Source organism: Passer domesticus, chromosome 3 (assembly GCF_036417665.1).
Source record: "Passer domesticus isolate bPasDom1 chromosome 3, bPasDom1.hap1, whole genome shotgun sequence".
Classification (NCBI taxonomy): Eukaryota; Metazoa; Chordata; class Aves; order Passeriformes; family Passeridae; genus Passer; species Passer domesticus.
Window position 1 is genome coordinate 21492800 of NC_087476.1, and position 21792 is coordinate 21514591.

Genomic DNA, 21792 nt, shown 5'->3' on the forward strand with positions numbered 1-21792 from the left:
GATCTCTGCCAAGAAGGATGCAAAACTAAGTTCTCTAATTAAATGGATGCTGATCTTTATAATACTGTCCTCTATCAGTTTCAATTGTTTTTATGAGCTCTCTGCCTTGGTCTATCTCTGCATCCTTTATACATTTACCATTTTTCCTTTTTTTCTTTTTTTTTTTAAACTTTCTTTTTTTTCCCGAACAAAAAAAAGCATAAATGAAGAGAGTACTTGCCAAGGAACTGGGTAGATCAAGTTCAAATTCTTATATATGGAAGGTCTAGAAGGTGAGGAGATGCAAACAAATGCAGGTTTCTCAGTGGCACGGAACACTTGTCCACTGCAGACTGCTACAAGCACTGTGTCAACCACCTCGGTGGTTCTCTGCATTTCTGCTGTTCAGAAATATTTGCTGGCACAAGTCACAGCAGCACATTCTGCAGCTCTTCGCTGACTGCCTCTGTACTGGCCTGCTGCAAAGGGAAAATATTGCTGGGATGTCAACTTACCTCAGCTAGACTTCTCTCTTCTGCTTTTTTTTTCTCTTCACATATATGTGCCATGCAGAGGTAGTATAAAGTTAGGCTGTTATTAAAAAAGCTGCTCCTTGAGCCAGCAAAAGTGCTGTTAGGTACTATTACTAATTAGTGACCTCCTGTTCAATGCTGTATCTCCAAAATCTAACCTGTGTCAAAATATCCTTTCTAGCATGATGATGTTAAGAATGCACAGAAAATGAGGCAGAAGTAATTAACTCATCTTGAACAAATAATACACTCACAATTTGAGTAGTACATAATTGATCAATGTTACTTCTGTAAGCATTTTGTAGACCTACCTTGTAAATTAAATCAATTCCTTAGAAAGAAGTAAAAATCCAATACCATTACTTCACTTTCCATATAATTTACTAGAGAATTATTTTTTTCTGTAACAAAGCATTTTTTCTGCACTGTTAAGCAACATCCATCTTAATGAGGTCTGCCTCTTTCAGGTTTGTATGTTTTCTTGACTGGGTGGCTTGCCTGCTTGAGAAAGGGAGTTTTTTGAATTATGAAAATGAGAAAATCTCATCAAAACAAACTGCTCTCTATGATATTCATGATACAATATACATATTAACAGAAGAATTATTAATTTTCAAACATAATTATTCAGGGTTTTGCTTTCTCAGATACTTATAAACTAACAGTAAATACTATATTGTTCTGGTCATTCCCCTGAATCTGGGAACAGAGTATTTCAATGAACTGGATATGAAACCACCATCCTTTCATTTTTCCAGCATTTCCAAAATACTTCTACTTTTGCAAACTGCACCTTGAATGGCACCAACTGTGAGCAGTTTGTTGCTCTGTGATGAGGCACTTTGCTTTCTTGGACTGAAAGGGAGCTTCAGGAGCCAGATCCTCAGCTGGTGTGAATTTATGAATATATGAATAGTGTAGAAGTAAATACATTGCCATTTAGGCTGCCTGCTGATGTTCCCTTTCATTTCCTTAGAGTGATGTGTGTCATCCCACTCACATAAACCTAACCATGGCTGATGTTATTCAAGATGTTATTTGCAAAGCAGAAGGGCTTTGCTCTCTGTAAGGGAAAAGGAGCAGTGGTCCTCCATCCACTTCATTCTCTCCTCCACTGAAAAGCTGTTCACAGGCTATTGGCTCAAGAAAATCACCACAGTATTTACTTTTGAAGTTGAAAGCAATAACCTTCTACTCAAGGGCACATAAGCAAATTGCAAAAAAATGGAATTATGTTCGTTTACTCTACTTTTAAGGGCATATTTTTAACACTTGACCAATATTTGATTTTTCTCACACTGGTTTCTATTGAAAATAGCTTGTGTTCCTGATGCCCACCAATTAAGTTCAGGCTTCATAATGTACCATACAAAGCAATGCTCTGACCCTTGTGCACACAACGCCAAGGTATATGCAGTTGCTTTGCTCATCATAAATTGGGAGGAGGTGTTGACTCCCTAGAAGACAGAGAGGTCCTGGGTAACAAGGTCTAGGTGACCTTGCTTGCACGCTAGGTGACCTTCTAAAGCCTCTTCCAACCTCAAATATTCTGTGTTGGTAAACAATGCATTCAATGACGGGGACAAACGCGTGACACTATTTTACAGAACAAAACACCACCACCTTTGTGTCTTCTTGTTGCTAGGGATGTAGAAATGTTCCAAAGACTAAAATGCCAGCAATCACAACATGTATTTATATCACAGGTGTAGAAACAAGTGTCTGCAATGAATTATATTTTCCTGTCTGAAGGACAAATTAAAAGAATATCCAACAGTAAAAAAAAAAAACCTTGGGTTACAAGTAGTGACTTTACATAAATTGGTAAAAATAAAACCAGCTTTTTTTACTTATTTTTTTTTTCTTTTGGGCCTTTTGTTTGTGTAGCTAATAACACATTGAAAAGGTATTAGAAGTTTAATGGAGGTTACTATCAGTTAGATTCAGACTTTTTATTCCTAAAGGATAGTTAAAATTATTTGAATTCTTCTCTTCACTAAACATGTCTAAAATGAAATTAAAGAAAGCATATGAACATTCTTTCAATGTTTGTTCAATGAAACAGAACCCTTGCTTTAAAAAAAAACAACAAACAAAACAACCTAATTCCTCTGTTCTTTATTGGATTATGCATTTTTTTGATTATGCAATATTTCTATTGGTATAGTTAGGGGAATAATAGTTTTAATTTTTAAACTGATTGGTAGATACTCTGCATCTATGTCAATTGCTTGATGGAGAATACCCCCTGGAGCTAAAATAAAAGAGAAAAAATAAACCAACAAGAAGCCAAGTTTCATCTCAATTATTTTAAAAGGGTTTGAACTCTGGTAAAAAAGCACAGTAAAATTTACCACATAAACATACTACATAAATCGACCACAGAAAAAGCAGGTGTTCGTAAAACAGAATTTGTCACAGTATCAAATGTAAATTTGAAGATTTGTAGAGGTATGGAAAATGCAGTCCTATTTTAACAAAACCCCCATAACAATGACTACCTTCTGTGAATCTCTTGCAAGAAGAAAATCTTTGCAATATGCCATGTTATATAGAAAAACTGGCTTTGTGTTGCAATACATTCATACTGCAATATAGAGGAATCAAATGCATGAAATAGACACTATATTCTGTGCAAAGAGGGCACAGAACAGAATACCTTAAACTGCAGAATTGAAAATTTGGAGTCAGCAGAGAGACAGGAAAAGCTGAGAATGTAGAAGATCGTGAGAGAATCCCAGCTAACCCTGAACATCAATAGGCGCCATGTGGTCTTGGTTCTTGTAGCCATTGTGGCAAAGAAAACCTTTAAAGAATATTTGAAGGAAAATAACACAGTATGAGGATGACTTTTGAGCCATTTTCGATTCTGATTTCAATGAATCATGGCAAGCTCAACTCTCAGCCCGGTGTTTTCCTCTCTTCTAGGACTGTGAACCAATATCACAGCTAAATGCTGTTCATGCTCCTCAGTATTTCATGCCATTGTACCAAAATTATGTAATTGCCAGGTACTCCCACAGATCACAGATTTTCCTGAGGGTTTAGTTTCAGAAATATATTTGTTCCTGTGTATTTGTGTATCTGTAGACACAAATGTATGCTGCACATTCTTGTCCCTGCAGCTTACCCTTTAAACAACAGACAAATTTTTTTAAAGTTGCAAGCCCCAAATTTCCAGCATGTACAAATCTGCTGTGATTCTCTCTGTGAGGGACTGTTACGGTTCCTGTGGTACCAGTGGGCTCCACAAGTTTACCTTTCTTTGGTCTCACTGTCATGCTCTGTAGGCTCCAAATCTGGTCTTCTCAGCACTCCAGTTTGTGATCCAGCTAGCCCTCTTGCCTGGTGCTAGTGCCCACCTTGGCTGCTCTGTGGGTGTCTGTCATCAAACAAACCTTTTCATGGTCAATTTGTAGTACAGCAACAAAACAGCAGGACTGTCAAAAGGTTTGTAGGACAACTGCTCTTTCATGTTGATGGCATAAATGGTGTGTACGTCTGTACAAAAGAAGTAAATCAAGTATATATATATATATGTGTGTGTGTGTGTATGTATATTGCTAGTTATACTCAACTCTTAGAAATAATCTCTGCAATATGGATTCCATATTTCTGGAGTGTCTTTTCCTAAATGTGCCCTCTTTTTCTATTATAAGCTCATAGAGTGCCTCCTCCCCCCCATTTTTTTCCTATTTGTCCCCTTGTGTTTGTTCATTCCCAGCTAAATGAATAATAGAAATAAAATCTATCTGCCACAAGATCAGGCTCTTAAAGTTCCTTTCCCAGTTAAGTGGTTTCAAAGTCTGCACTCATGTGTAATTTTTATGGGATGTCTAAATTGTGAGATTAAGTAGATAAAACAAACTGCTTGGAAGTGGTTTGGCAGCACAACACATCACTAAATGAGGGCTAATTTACTCAAATGAGAAGGAGAGTATGTTAGTACACAGATGCAATATGTGTTGGGGATTATCTGTGAGCTTAATTTTACCACAGCTCATCTCCTTTTTAATCTTTTAATCAATTTAGACAAGAACAGTGGTATTGGCATTACTTATTTTGTATATACTAGTTTTATACAGATAAGCACATCGAAAAATGTGCAAGTCCTCACAATCTTCTTAGCCTGAACAGAAATGATGACATGATGAACAAACATGTGCATACTGTTTGGCACTTGCAGGCAGAGTCTGTTGAAACAAATTATTTATTTAGATTCATTTATCCCACAGCATCTTATTAAACAGGCAAACCAAGTTGCTATACCTCCTAGCTGCCATACAGAACTACACAGTATTTCCACAATGCTTTTAAATATATGATGACCTATCATGGTTTATTTTGTCTGCTCTAAGCAACATCTGAGATTTAGTGTTATTTTTGTGGGAGAATGTGTGAATGTATTTTTTTATAGGAGTCTTTTGGATTAATATATGCCTGTCTTTTTAGCTTTATTAAGACAGTTGGACAGGTCTGGTTATAAATTATTTATTTTCTAGCACTTTTTGTTTATAGTCATTATTTCAGTTGCATATTACCATCTTCATGCACTTAACTGCTTTTGTGTTTTTACCTTGTGACAAAGCCCTGTGAAATACTTTTGTTGACATTAATTAGAGAAAAAGCTGAGCAAGTTTGGATGTTTATGATAAAATATTCAGAAGACAATGGGAACTTGGCCTTAAGTGCTGTAGTTTTTAAACATGCACATCTTAGGATGACCAGATGTTCTCATTCCTAATGGAGTGTTCTTTATTTGTTACTGCCATAGTTTTGAGTTGACTAGCTGTTTTATTGAATGTATTTCCAATCAGCAGCTGTCAATAACCCTTAAAAGAGTTATTTCTGTGGAAAGAATCTTAACATTTTTGAAGACAGTAGGTCTTGGGACCTTTGAGACCTCATTGTTTTTCAGCAATATTTCTGTCTCTTAGGAATACTGTGTAAACTTGAGGACCAGAGTATTGTACTTCTTCTGAAAGCCAATGAAATACAAGTGACAAACAACAACAGCAACTTCCCTGAAAATGCACTGCAAAAAAAAGAAGGCTAACTTTTCCATTCACAGTACTTCAATAAAAAAAGTTCTTGAGCATTACCAAGGCTGCAATGCACACTAATTTTTGCACTCAAACAAAAGGTCAACTTTAAGCCCAGACCCACAGGCAATCTCCAAGAGCTTCTGAGCTTAACCGATGCGTGCAGTTCAGGAGATGATGCAAAGGCCATGGCTGAGAGCAAGGCTTTGCCTCCAAGCCATCCAGCCCCACTCTTTAAATTCTAAGCACTACAATGCTAAGTGACAGACAGCAGATCTCTTGTTCCTGGTTTCCTGCCCCTTATGGACCATGATTATTTGATTGGTTAAAAGTAAAATGCTGATCCTTAGAATGGTATTGTGGGAAGAAAAGGGGCCAATGTTTATAGAAAAGATATATACATAAATTAAGGTGTAATTAGAGAAGCTTCATTGAACTTCTCTCTACTGCTTCTGCTCATCAGGATTAGCTAGATATCTACCATGCCAGATCTCTCCAGTTGGTTGTGTGTGTTAACACACACTACACTGTCAAAAGGCAACACCAGTTGGAGTTTTTATACACACTTAAGAACAGATTTCCTATACTGAGACAGAAACTAAAAATAGCTCTGCATAAAATAGGAGCATCTCCTAACAGTGTTACTGATACTTTTCCCAATAAAATGTAGTGAACATACAGTCAAGTCACTGACCAAGTGCCTTTGTAGCACATTTGGGAGATCTGAGGTTTCAAGGATCTCAGGAGCCTCTGGTCTGTGGCAGACTGGCCTCCACTGACAGCCAAGGCCCTGTGCAGCCACTCCCCTCCCTCCCCTCAATGGGACAGAGGAGCAAATGGATCAAAGAAGAGTGAGAAAATCCATGGGTTAAGATAGTGACAGGGACATAATTTACATTGGCAAACTCTTGTGGGGAAAAAAACAACCAGCCTAGACTTGGGAAAATTAATTTCATTTTTTGCCAATTGATATGAATACTTAATTATTAATTTGAGTATTGAAAATTAGCAATGAGACAAAAAAGTGAACATTAAAGCAGTGAGGGAAAACACACAACTCCTCCTTCCCCAGGTTCAAAAGACACCTCCTCTTCTCCCCCTTGTTATTGCAGCAGGCACTCTCGTTCCTCCCTTGACAGAATAGGGCTTGCAGGATGGTCTGTAGCCCAGATACTTTAGGGCTTTTTTGCCACTTCATCCTTCTCAACCATTTTTTTTGGTGTTTTTGCCTGGTGACAAAGCTCTTTGAAATACTTCTGCTGGCAATAATTACAGAAAGAGCTAAGGAAGTTTGATTGTTTATGGTAAATCTGTGCTGCCCTGGAGGTCTTCCGTGGCTGCAGTCCCTGCTCCTTCTCTCTTTTTCCTCCTGTCCTCATCCCACAGGGCTGTTTCTCTGATTTTTCCCCTTCAATCCTCAGACAGAGGCAGTCCTCTGTATCATTTTTGCCCTTTCTTACATACACTTTGCCAGAAGCACTCCCACCCCATCCATGGGGCTTAGTTGTGTCCTGTAGTGGGTTGGTTGGAGCTGGCTGGAATGGGCTGGAATTTCTGGCTCAAGGCAGACCTAACCTCCCTTCACAGAGCTCCCCTGCACCCTCTGCTGCTGCTACAGCCTGGACATGCAATATACACACACATATACATACACACAAAGTTATCTTAAAAGTTAGTGGGAGAGTCTCCTGTTTGCATTTCAGTTGAGGACGCTGAGATGCTGAGTATCGTATGAATGAACTTCTAGCCCAGTCTTAAAAATAGAAATGCATAGAAGTTGAATGCTCTTGTGTTTACCACTCATCTTGAGAGCACTCTACTACAGCTGCAGGTGAAAGTGTCTTGATGCGCTGAGATCAGAGCTGAACTTCAGAGTGAAGGTTATCAAATGGCATTGCAAAGCTCCAAGCTTGAAGTCAGTGCTTTAAAAGTGTATTAACTCTGGTATAAGGTAAGTTTTAACCATGGGGAAATTCAGATATGCTGAGCAACTTGTCTCCTACTTCTTGTGTTGTTTCTTGGCAGTTCTTCCTCTAGTCTTTCCAATCTACCAATCTAGCTTTTATCAGTGGCTTTTATTTTTTTTTTTAATACCAAGAAGTACATGGATTTTTAAGAAAATATTCTTTCCATCACCTCAGAGCTGTGGATGTTAACCCCTGCTGCTGGCAGTATTCGGTCAGTCAATCTATCATCTTCTCTGAAAATAGAGTAGATAAGCTATATATAATTCTTCTTATTGGCTAAAAAGAGAAAGATTCAAGGAAATATTAGAGACTGATAGACTAAAGACTACTAAAATGGTATGACATATTTACGGAAGCACAGAAGCACAGAACAATTGATGTTGAAAAGGTCTGCTGGAGATAATCCACTCCAAGCTCCAGCAGGGCCAAAGCAGGTTATCCAGGACCATGTCCAGTTGGGTTTAAGAATTGAGATTCTGCAACTTCCTTGGCCAATCTGTTCTGCTGTTTGGCCATCCTTGCAGTAAAACAGAGTTTTGCTGTGCCCAGGTGTATTCTCAGGTGTTTCAGTTTCTGCCCATTGCCTTTCTTTCTGCCAGTGGAAATTATTGAGAAGAGTTTTTGCTCCTTCTCATCAGGTATTTATGAACAACAATAAGATCTCTCCTGAGTTCCCAGATCCCTCTGGGATCCCTCTGAACATTCCCAGATCTCTTCCATACCTCTCCCCGTATGTCAGATGTTTCAATCATTTAATCATCTTCATGACTCTGAGGTGTACTTAGCCTATCATGTCCATACCTTTCTTGTTTGTTTCCCACCCCTGCTCAGTCAGACAACATCTCAATATTTCATGCACTCCTGCGGTCTTTTCTTCATTTCCTGTTTCATTGAGACTTAGAACTTGGTAAAGAAATTTAGCGCTTAAAAATACTGTTATAACCCTATAGTAAGAACTGTTTTTGGATGCATTACACTTATTTATATTGATTATTTATATTGTGTGGTATAATGTGGTAACCAATGTAAAAATAATTATAAATATTAATACCAATAAATTAATTAATTTAATAAAGAAATTTATTAAATTTAAGAATTTTAATATATTTAATATTTAAAAATAACAGGAGTCCTATCAGATGAATTAAAGCCTTGTCTACTGCAAATCTCTTAATATACTTTTTATTTTTTGAAAATAACGGAAGTCCACCCTTGGTCTATCATTTTAGTATTCATTTAAGTAACATTTTATTTATGATCATGAAGCAATTTACCAGGCGAGTCCAGCCATGACATAACTATTGATGGAAAAATAAGCAATGAGGACTGCATATTCTCATGCAGAAATAGAAATACCAGGGTAAGTGTTCACATGCCCCAAAAAAGGCACTTAAATGCTGAAAAATATGTTAGTCTAGGTAAGAAGTGAAGACAGTCTACAGGAGAAGAATGTAAATCTTGGAAAATAAGGCTTTAAGATACCCAGAATATCCAGCTCCTTGTGTCTTCCACAGTGTAATGCTGGGGGCAAGAAGAAGTAATGTGATCCTTGTATAGGTAAAGGGTAGCTATAGGTCATGAGCTTGCCTCTAGCTGCACTGCTGTACAGGCTGAAATGATAATCCATTGCATCTGCCTCTGTAATTCAAGGAGGGTGTATTGAGACAGCTTGAAGGAAGGCACTCAAAGTGATCTATGCATTGCAAAACAATGTGAGACTTATAGCGCTCAACCCTTCGAGCTTGTTGAAAAGCAGCCTGAAAGATCATTTCACAGATAAGTGAATCTGATGGGTGGAAACTTTATAACATTCTTAGAAAAAGTCAGAACAGGATTCAGTGACTGGTGGGTAATGTTAGAAAAAATTAGCCTTAAGGTAAGATGAATTTTACTTGCTGTGCAGATAATGAAACATTGGGGAGGTGCTGGACTCACCTTAGTTCAGAGAAATATAAATTAGTTTGGAGAATAAAAAAAGGAAAAGAAAAAAGAAAGGAAAAAGCTTTACTTCACCTTTTGAGACCAAAGAAGGGTATTGCCCAAAGAAGGGTAACTCAGCATTAGGACACATGGTGTTAGAGAATGCCACTTTAAATATTTTCTCCAGAAGTCACAGGAAAGTTTTCCTCTAGGCACAATCAAGGAAGTTTTATGCTTGTTTGTGTGTTTTAGTTTTCCTCCTTTTTTTTTTTTTGCGGACTTTTTTTATATGTTGAGATTAGGGGATTTTTGTGTTTGTTTTTGTGTGGTATTTTAGTTGTTTAGGAGGGATTTTTTTTTTTTTTGCTGTTTGTGGGTTTTTTTAAAACTTTATTTTTATTTTGTTTTGCTCACTCTTACCTCAGAAGTGACCAAGACAGTGTAAGGCAGTGCCCTGAGGCCAACCATGTCACTTGGCTGGGGAATAAAACAATCATTTCTGTTAAGAAAAATACAGGCTGAGCAACTGTCAGGACTAGAAGTGGAAAAAGGTATTTTTGCCATTCATATTCACAGGGTTGCAGAGTTCCTTCTTTTTTTCCTCCTTGGCAATCCAAACCAGACAGTATCCTGCAGGATTATTGAAGTGTATATCCTCTATTTTGTTCTCTGCTCTGGGGCCCCGAAGTGATACTGAGCTTCCCTGCTTCACTGCAGTGCTATGCAACAGTCTCAGCCTCTATGAAGTGAAATGCTTTAACATAAAACATTTGGGATTTTTTTTTTGGTACTAATAAAAGAGTTGCTGGGTGAAAATAAATGGTCTGTGTTACCCAGGAAATCAATCTGGATGAAGATCCCCGAAGCCTCAAACTCCATGGAGCGATGGAAGGTTAATCAAAGCACTACATAAAAGCACAATAAGACCCATTCCTTTAAAATGGTGATGACTCATGGATCCAGATATGAATTCTGAGTAGCTCTTTTTCCTCCTCTCCCATTAGAGGGCAATGTTTATGTAGGTAAAATTTCCATTAAAGTCATCATCATCCATTTGCATATATATTCAGGGGATTAAAAACTAGTGTCAAGTTTTATCTGTTTAAACCATCAATCCATGTCTGTTTAATGTTTCCTCAAATGATATTGGAATAAAGGAGCTTGTGTAAGAACAGGCATCAGTGATATTAATAATGACTTCTCCCACACCAGTACATACAATTGTAGAGAAAGTTGTGTTGTTTGGGTGTTTGTCAATGAGCTGGGAGTTCACTGTAAGTCAAAAATGTCAATAAGTTTAGGAACTGATGTTTCTAATTAAATGTTTACTTTGTTTGCCTTGGGCTTTGAAAAGAGATAAGAAGCTGCTTCATGCTGATAAACAAATATGCGTAGAAGACAAGAGGACAATGAGATCACTAACTGCTTTGCAATATGTGGAATTATTACTTTTGCACTTCATTTAAATAAGAATTATAATACTTAACAGAATGTCTGTTTATACAGGTCTAGGGCATGCTCAAGGTTGCATGAAAATGGAAATCGAAGCTGATAAGATGGTCTGTTTGTTGCTTGGCAAGTTGTGACAGATAATCACTACCATATTTTCAAATGTGTGACCTGTAAATTATTTGTAAATCCCTCAGTTTCATGAGTGCTACAGGTGATGCATGTATACAGGTTTTGTAAAGACCTCAGCTGAGAAGATCCTTCTTTTAAAAGCTTGCTCTCTTCTCATTAGTACTACCTTTTCATGTGAATTTCCTCATTTTACTTCTTCCTTATTGCAGTCTTATATGGGTTGTCTTGAGGACTTATTTACAAGGGTGGCTTGTAGACTTTATGGTTATATGCTGAAGTTTGTATTTCCTTTGCAGCAAAATTAAAAATTGGAAACATTCCAGTGCTACTTGGTGCTGGATCTTTCTCTTTGTGTTTTTGGCATTGATTTTGGAGAGCTAAAGCTTACAGTCTCCAAGTGAAATTATATAAGACTTGCAAACACCCAGGGTCTTTTTCTGTTGAGAAGTGTGGTTCAGCAATGGAAAAGAAAACAAGAACAAAAGTCAAACACTGAATAAAAGCCATAACTTTGTTCTTTTATTTATGTTGCTTTAGGCAATCACTAATGTTTTTTTTTTTTCAGCTCAGTTTGATCCAAGAAACTATTTCTCTTGAATAATTTGCACATTATAAAGCTACACAGAAAATAGAATATGTAAGTGGAGCATATGATTTTGTTTCCTATCTTTCTCCATGCCTACAGATGACCTGTTTGGGGAGGGAAGTTTTAAAGCATGTGAATTTATCTATAAGGCTGGTAATTGAACATCAGAAAAAAGAATCAATTCTTTTCATTTGTTTCCTTCTCTTCTCTAGTGAAAGGTTATGGTATCAAAGTGTGATGAAAGCATATATCAGGAAAAAGACAAAAACAAGTGGAATTTGATGCTACTCTCCTACCCTGCTCTCATGACACCCTACTTGAAGTGCTGTGTCCAGCTCTGGAGCCCCCAACACAAGAACAGCATGGACCTGGTAAAGCAGGTCCAGAGGAGGCCACAAATATGATCAGAGGGCTGGAGCATCTCTCCTGAGAGACAGGCTGAGAGAGCTGGGGCTGCTTAACCCAGGGAAGAGAAAGTTCCAGGGGGACCTTAGTGCAGCCTTTAGTGCTTAGTCAGTATGTAAAGGGACTTACAAGAGATCTGGAGAGGGACTTTTTACAAATACATGTAGTGACAGGACAAGGCAGAATAGCTTTAAACTGAAAGAGGATAGGTTTAGATTAGCTCTTTGGAAGAAATTCTTTCCTGTGGGAGTGATGAGGCACTTGCACAGGTTGCCCAGAGAAGCTGTGCATGCCTAATCCCAGGAAGTGTTCACAGTCAGCTTGGAGGGGTTATGAACAACCTGTTCAAGTGGAAAGTAATCCTGCCTATGGTAGGGTGGCTGGAGCTAGATGATTTTTTAGGACCTTTTCAACACAAACATGTTCAAGGCTGAATTTTCAGAGAGTATCTCAACTCACACCAATAGTATCCTGCTCCTCACACAATACACCTTCAGTTACCATTTCCTTTTGAAATTCTCCCAAATGAGTATAATTCCCTTCTCAGCTTCTGTGTTCCTGCCCATGCTCTATGTGACAGTATTTGAACCATGAGAAAATGGTCTTTTCTAGGTAGAAAAACATTGCTGTCTTTCCACTGAATTGCACTTTCTACAATGCTGTGCAAATGTGGTAACAACATTTGTCAGATAATAAGACCATAGAGGAATAAGCATGACTTTGTAAGGAAGAAAATTCCTTTTAGATGGATGATGTGTCTACTTTTCTGTGCTCACTGCATTACTCCTGGATTTTATATTAACCCTATGCAGCATCAAATACAGATTCAGAAATGAGATACAGAGCAGGAAACATGGACTAGTCTGAGGTTCAGGTCAACATTACTGACATTGTTGTCTAACCTAGCTCTTTTTGGTAACACACTTAAGCAAACTCGTCTCTGCCACATATCTCACTACATGTTGACTATGTGGCCTTACAGTCAGATAACTCCTGAGATGTTTAATCTTTCTCTGAGACCATTGGAACATAACAGCTAACAAAATAAATGTGAATCCTACTGAAAGGTATAAAAGTTGTACAGTTTCACCACATATTTTTGCTACTCTGCTAGTAAGCATGATAATGTCAAGGAATATTTCTGCATGCTGGAACTTCATCTTATGAGTTGCCAGAGCAGCTCATGACACGTTTTTTGATCTCGCACTTTCTCAAAAGATTTTTTGGCATGGTTCAGGATTAACATGGGCCATGACTACTCTCACTAGACAACTTGCACTCAGATATCTTATGTATTGGAGGATAATTTAATAGGAATTATTAAAGTGCTTTGCCTAGCTAGGTCATTCTGAAGATTCTTGCTTGGCATATCTTGTGTACCAGTAAAGTCATGATCTTAAATGTTCTCTGCATCTCTACCTGCTGTCTGCAAAGACTACTCACAGCCAGGGACTCTAATGTTCTTCACTTCTTCCAAGAGAAATTCTTATTCAGTGAAAAAGAAGCCAAAGAGACAATCACCAGATATTTGGAAGCTCCAAACACAAAACCAGACTCTCCTAAGCTGGGTAAATCTGACTGCTACTCTTTATACTGCCTTCCTCTAGAAGAGAAGCAGAGCCTTTCATTACCTCTCTGTTGGTCTTTTGGTTGTTCAAATCAGATGAATGAAATAAATTCCTGATTTATCCTATAAACATTATCACTGAAAACTTTTTAACACCTTCCTCCTTATTTCAGTTCCTTTGTTATAGGTGCACATCTGGTACCAAGAAAACTTGGGAATATCTGGATTTAAAAATCATTTTGCTTAGTTTACACATAGATGTTGGCTTTCCTTTATTGTTCCAAGACTTTTCTTGTCAAATATCAAGGGTTTATTGCAAACCAGAGGTATTAAATTTATTCTAAAATGCTTACATAATGGTGACAAAGTATTTGTTTTGCTCATTGTACTTAAAAGTTATTGAAGTGTTTTCACCTGTGACACACAAAAATGCCTTGGGCACAAAGCAGAGTCAGAAAAATGACTTTAAGAAAGTTTTAAATTTGGTAAATTTGAGTGTAAGTATAAACAAATAATCTTCTAATATAAACCCATGTAGCCTTAGGTAATGAGGCTGCTGCATAATGCAGTTTCTCTAATAGGTGAAATTATCAAAGAGATTATATCTTGCTAACTTTTAAGCTAATTTTAGCCCAGATGGATCCTAAGCAATAGAGGCTCATATCTGTTTTAAAACACTGCAAACAGAAGAAGGTGCTTTCATTGCTAGTTTGCTAGTAGAATGACTAGTAGCCATCAGCAGGGTCTAATTATGAAAAAAAATAGATGTTATCATGGACATTGTCATTGTGACGCTTTTTTCCAGGAAAGCTAAACAAGTATTAATAATGTCAAAGACACTCTTAAAATGAATTCAGAAAAGATGATTCTAGAATTCTGAGATGGTAAAAAAAAAAATATTAAAAATATATTTTATGAAAGGAAGGTAATAAAGAAAAATTACTTATGTTTCAACGATATTGAAACTTGAAAGTGTTGTTTAACACTGCTGATTTTTCCCTCTAGCCCGCATAGAGAAGAAGGCAGTGATTTAGCTCAGTCAGTGTCCTCTGGGTTCATCATCTGTGAAGGATTAAAAGACTCATAAATAGAATCTTCCCAAACAACTCTTCTTACACAAGCTGCTTATTAAGTGCAGGCTTTCTAACATGAGGAAGAATATTGGTGTTGCACTGAATGCCAAAATATAATTCACAACTCACAAACAATGTATACCTATATATAAAAAAGAAACTGATAACTACACAACAAAGACATGAATTTGATGGAACAAATCCAGAGGAGAGTTACTAAAATGATCAGAGGGCTGGAGCACCTCTCCTATGAACACAGGCTGAAGGTAGAGGGCTGTTCAGCCTGAGGAAGGAGAGGTTCTGTGCAGATCTTAGAGTACCTGCCAGTACCCAAAGGGGGCCTGCAAGAGAGCTGGAGAGGAATTTTTCATAAGGATGTGTAGTGACAGGACAATGGGGAATAGCCTTAAACTGAAGGAGGGTAGAAGGAAGGTTTAGATTAGAAAGAATGTTTAGATTAGATACCAGGAAGAAATTCTTTACTATGCAGCTTGTGAAGAACTGGAAAATATTTCCCACACAGGTGGGAACACCCATCCCTGGATATGTTAAGATTAGGCTGGATAAGGCTGGCTCTGAGTAGCCCGGTCTTATAGAAGGTTCCCATCTATGGTGATTAGAACTAGGTGGTCTTTAAGGTACCTTCCAGCCCAAACTATTCTATGATTTTGTAAACTAAAGGAAACTGGAAAATTACCAATATTCAGAACTGAGGCATGCCCGTGGTAATTTTTCCCCTCAGAGTAAGAGATGATTCTGCCTTGTGTTCCTCTAAATGTTCTTAAGCCAAAACCATGTCCCTTAGAACTTACAGTCTCTCTCCATATAACCAGCATTACTTGTCAAGGCTGGGGAAGGTCTGAAGAAAGAGAGTCTGATTTGGATTTGTGGACTCTGAATGCACAGTGTGGATAACCAAAAGGCAGAGCACATGGCAACTCCTCTGTGGTGTGGAGGGAAAAGGAACGTGCACAGGAGGTGTCAGATATCGTGTGTGATTTGAGTCAAATTGGACTCTAGGATCTACATGGTACTGTCTATCTGCACACATTTTTTTTTCTAGCTGTGCTATTAAAGAGTTGCAATGCTACAAAATTTCTTTTGTTCAGAAAACTAAAAGCAGGCATTCAATCTGCAGCATCAAGCAGGCTTTCTGGATGCTTGGCTGGGGTGCCAATCTGTCTGGAGCCCTTTCCACTCCTGACAATGAGGGTGAGACTTTCTTCAGTGACATTATTGAGAATCCTCTGGAGTTTAAGGAGCTTTTAACATTTTTCTCAGCTGTGTGCTTTTCTTTTTGACAAGACTTTAGGTGCTTTTGGTTGTAACTTGATGTGCCAGGTAAATGAGGGCTAGTCACCTTATTATATGAAGGCAAGCAAATGCTAGTGTGTGATCTACAGACACAGAATATGTTTGGGATTTAATGACTGTGGTCCTTTTCCTGCTTAAGAATGTGCTGGGAGGCCAGCTTAAAGCTGGGCATTGCTGAGTTTGGCTCTTCTGCAGCATAAACACTATTGTGCTGATCTTGAGAACAGGCAAGAACCATGGCAGTCAGGAATTAAGGTCTGAACCGCAGCCAAAACTGTTCTTATGAGTCCAAGTGAACCCTACAAGGTTGATAAGCACAAAGCTGCAGAGTTTGCCAGAAAGAGTCTACATCTTCTCACTGCATCACAGCCTTTTCTCAGCTCAGGTCAAATCTCAAAATCTAAAACATCAAGTTTTTTTCTTTTAAACCTGCTGTTTTACTTTCTCCAACAAAATAAATTAAATATGCATCTAAAACTGATTTTAAGAAAGAATTTAATCTGCAAGAAAAACTGTTTCATGTTGTTTTCAGGGTCTTGTCAGATTTTATTAACTGTGTGGGAATTTTGTCCTTATGTTTTGTGTTTCAAACAAAAGAAATGGAAGCTTATAATTTTTTTCCAATAAATAAATAAAAGCTTAATTTGCTGTTTTTCTCAAAATTATATGTACTTGTTAAAAGTTATGGTTCCTAATTTTGGTATACAGTTATAGCTGTTAGCAACCAATTTCTGCCTTTTATTTTAACTTTTACTATGGATAATATTTTTTGTAAATATAATCTCTGCAGACACCAACAATGTAAACTATTTGCTTTTGTATGAGAATGTCTTGCTTCTGAAATCCTTCTCCTCGCTTAATCTTTTCATTAAATACAGAGGACTGTTCAGTTCCAGTCCCAAACTGTAAGAACTGTTTTGTATTTCAGTGCAGTAAAAACTAGCTGTGCAATTTCTATATTCTGTTTACAGCTAGGTACACACATTTAGAATCAGAAATAGCAGTAATAGCTCAAGGTACAACTGTAAATTAACTGCAGATCCATATTTATTTTAATTATGTTTACTGAAATTACTGTAATGACAGGAAATTAACATGTGTGTTTACATAATACAGGAATTAAAATTGATCACAAGGTGCTGAATGTTGACATTTGTCACTCTCTGAAAATTGCCTGGAGTTTTTGTTTTTTTTTTCTTTGTGCAAAAAGCATAAATTACAGGGTGACCTGGAATGCGCTGTATGATGGACTAGCATATGACCATTTCATCAATAAAATTTGTATCACTTGTTGAATGAGAGAAGAGAAGAGAAAAAAAAATGAATCATCTGCAAGTTTGATAAATTGGAACGTTATTAATTCAATGGCATTTCAGTTCTAAACTCCCTGTCAGAGCTGTCTGAGAGGAGTGGAAATTTCTTCCAAGCCAGTGCCTAGATTGCAGTCCATGGCCCCATTGGCAGGATTCTGCTGGAGAATATTCTGAAGCTACTGAGGTAGTCTAGTAACTAACTAAAGCTCATTAAATTAGATTTGTGAATCAGCTAGATTGCTCTTTGTTTCCCCTTTTTTTTCATATTTTTTAATATATTTTGGAAAAAAAATCTCTAATGTCCCCCTGTCATTATAACTAAAGAAAAATCAAAACTAAACTCTGAACAATGCAACCAAGACTACTAAAAATGTTTAAATCAAAAATTGCTTGCTATGTAATTCAGTTAATGTTGTGACACTTTATTTTGCACTTGGGAGAGATTTTTATTAGTGCATGTGACAGGAAACAATGGTGACTACTGATCAATCATCATATAATTAGAACACAAAAGTCAAATGTCGATTAGGTTTCCCTTTTAAAATCCTTAATGAACCTATTTTCAAATTTTAATATTCTTTTGTAACCAGATCATTCCCTTATGCCCTGACAATCTCCATTAATGTGATAGAAAATGATTAATATATGTGAGAAAATATAATATTATTTTTCATAATTGCATCCATTTCCCCTCAAAAAGTTCCTATTAGGAAAAGATAAAGACAATTTTGAAGTAAAAATTACTTTGCATATTAAAACAGCCATGAGATATTTTAACTGTCAGATTATTGTATATTATGTGAGCATTATGTCCTTTTCCCAGAATATGAGGAAGTTTAGAAGGAAAAGAAATGGTTTTTATATTGTGGCTATTGGTCTAATATTTGTTGATAAATATAATTTCTCCTGGTTGTTTTTTTTTTTTTTTTTTCCTCAGGCATCACTCAAGATATTTATAGATAACAGAATGTTGGAATAGGTCAGGTCAGAAAGGACCTTAAGAATCATCCAGTTGCAAGCCCCCTGCAATGGGCAGGGTCACCTTCCACTAGACCAGGTTACTCTAAAGCCCCATCCAACCTGATCTTGAAGAGAAGAGCTTGAACACATTGGAGCAACAATAGGCATTGCCTATATTACAGCTCTGAATTTACTTATATCACCTATATCTATGACCAGAGCATCTTTTTTTTCTCTCTTAACAAGAAGCTCCTTTAATATGTGGGCTATGAGGTAACAAAAAGATGGTTTTCAAACAATTTCTTCATCATGCAGTGCTTGTGGCTCCTTATAGATTGCTTTCTCTTGCCTAAGGCTGGGAAACTTTGAAAAGTATATTACAGCTTGTCTCTCTCAAAAGAAAAGCATAATTTTATTGAATGTTCTTTTATTTGGGTTTACTGATTGCCCACATTGAGCCACACCATCAAAAGCAGCATCCCTAGACCTGTGAGGATGAAGGTTTAGAGCAGCAGACCACCTCCACCCACTGGGAGGCTGAATAAGCAGGCAAGAGATGAGACACAGCACACCTCCTGCCCACCACTGAGAAACAGGGATCTGTGGATCACTGAATCAGAGAACTGTTTGGGTTTGAAGTCTAAAATATGGGACACAACTTACATGTCTTAGATTAATGTCAAAACATATGGTAGTAAGATGACATCTAATTATGTTAGAGCAAAAAACTCCCCTCAGAGTCAGCAATATTTATTTTATTTGAAATAAAATTAAGAGAGATGCAAAATACTTTATATCTTATACTTCATATTTATAAAAAAAATCTGTAGCAGATAACTGGCATGCTGTTACTCAAAGTCTCATACTTAAGATACTAGAAATTATATTCTTGTTCAATATTTAAATTTAAGCACTTGGATTTTCTTTTAGCTCCAGCTATTCAACTGAAAGAATATGTTTATAGTTACTATTGAATTATAGTATCAATTTATAGTTGTTGGGAGCATTCTTTCTAGATCAGATATTTCTTAATCTGAATAAATTTTTGATAAAGGTTAGATTTCTTTAAGTTCAATTCCACTTTGGTCATTGTAGCACAGAATCACATCTCATTGCATGACTTTTATGTCTTTTCAAAGACTTCTTTCATATTAACATAAAAGCTCTATTTTTTTGACAAGTATTTTAAGATTTTTATGTTTAAATTAATTAATTGTAAAGGTTATTTAAATGTGCCTTTAAAAGTTTTTCTCCTTTGGAATATTACATAGGTTATAAAACAATATAAGAGTTTCTGGCTGGTCTTATAGCATGTAGACTATTATTATTATTATTATTACTATAATATTATTATTATTGTTAGTAGTAGTAGTAAAAATAGTAATAATAGTAATAATAACTTCACAAATAAAAAATCTCTGTCCTAAAATATCTGACAATGCAGAATTCAATCTAATACCATCTGTCATAGCAAAAAAAGAATAATTTAATAAGAAATTTAATTTAGGTTCAATATAACAACTTTTGTCAGTACTAATGCTAGGAACCAAAAAGTAATCAGATGTGCAAATGCTGCAAAACATCCCGAAGTCAGACATTGTTGCACCTTTTTCAAGATTTTTTTTAAATTGGTCCCACTTCTTAACCAGCTTAACTCTTGAGATCTCAGTAGACAATTATTTTAACTGACAGTCAGGAATTTTTGCTGCTAAATGGTAAAGAACAGGAGTGAGAAGAGCTGCACTGACATGGTATGTTTAACTAGTATTGCTATTCAGATAAAATTATATGCCCTTATCTGCAAGATTTTATAATACAATCTTAGAGCTTGCTGCTACATTAAAATGCTTCACAAAGCATAATATGGGTAGATTTGCTTTCATTGGGGATCTGCAAATGTACTGGTCAGTGACCTGATTTAAAAGCCATTGGACTAAAATGAAAAATAGATCCAAATCAAAAAGCATACCCAAGTTTTGAGTAACAGTATAGTCTCATTAAACTGAAATTAATAGTCCAAGCTGTTTTATAATTTACAAGAATTATATCTTATTTTCTCCATAATTATAGTCAAAGTATTTAAGACTGAATGAAAGCAAAGTTAAAAACATGACATAGAGCAGTGTACTGTTTGCAAGGAATGCAGCTGGGTTGTGTTTAAAGTTTTGCACTGACACTAGATATTGATGTTCCTCTGTTTCTTAGTCTTTTACATCAGAACATTCCTGCACACTCAGAGGTTCTGAGGCAGCTAACAGCTATTGACTGAGAAGATAAGTATTTGAATATCTTTGATCCTAGCATTGGTTTGAGGAATGCTGTATGCAAGCATGTTGCATGATCAGAGGACAGATATAATCAAATGACTGGTGCTGAGGACATGACTCCACATTGCCCTTTTGAGAGTTTTCTGCTAGAGCAGCTCAAGGGTGCTCCTGTGGACTACAAGCACATTAGCAACTGGAAAATGTTATGTGTACTCAGGAAATTTAGTTCCATCCAGAAGCAATCAAGTTTGTATGCTCCAGGACTTCTCAGAGCATGAAAAAGTATATCAAGTGGAGGAAATGGAGAAACTGGGTTTGAAAGCTTGTTCAGTCTTTTAGATATAAAATCTATTCCATCCTAGAGATGATGATTGTTAATATAATGGTGATAGTCTCTTAGAGATATAATGAGGTGAGTTTTTCAGGGATCAAAAGACTTGTTCTCTCTCAATCAACTTCATTATTCTTTAGTCTTTAATTTACATGTAGCTGACTGGAAAGTGAAAAATCATTATTCAGAAAGAAATGCTTATGAAATGTCTTCCTGTTAACCACACTTTTACTGAAAATATGAAACAAACTGTCACAACTGAAAAAACCACCAATATCTAGCTGCTGTTTTCCTTATTTGGTTATGGATTCTTACTGCTGTGAGGTATCATTACAAAATAATTGTGAATTATAAAAATCAAATTTTCAGTTCTAAAAGGTTTGATTTTCATCTTCTCCATCCTGTGGGCTCAAACTTATTTATCATTCAGCCTCTTGCAGTGGTCAGTGCACATACAGCAGGATAGTCTGCATAGCTCTGGTGATGGTTTTTGTCTTCAACATTTATTTAGCAGCAAATCATTCTAGTTTTTCCTTCTTTAATTAGGAGAATGTGAGCCAGCACACTAACATTAATAGACACCTGACTAAATAGACATCTCTGCCTTCATAGATATTCTTAACTTCAGGTCTTACTGTTTGCAGACTTTCAGGCTACGGGTGTTGAGTAAAATGCCAGAGGTGCGGCCACCTGCCTCCTGTGCTGTGCCCAGTTGCTGTCAAAGGCACAGGGGAAATGCACCTTCCCCAGACCATATACATTTACTGAAGTTCTTAGAAATGCCTCTGCCTGAATGAAGGTGCAAACGAGACCATATGCCAGTGACAATAGTATGGGATTTATTTGATAGCAAATATGAGAGAGAGAGAGAAAGAAATAGAAAATAGGTGGGGGGGGGGGGGGGGCGGGGGGGACAGAAAGAGAGTGACAGAATAAGGAATATATCACCACTCT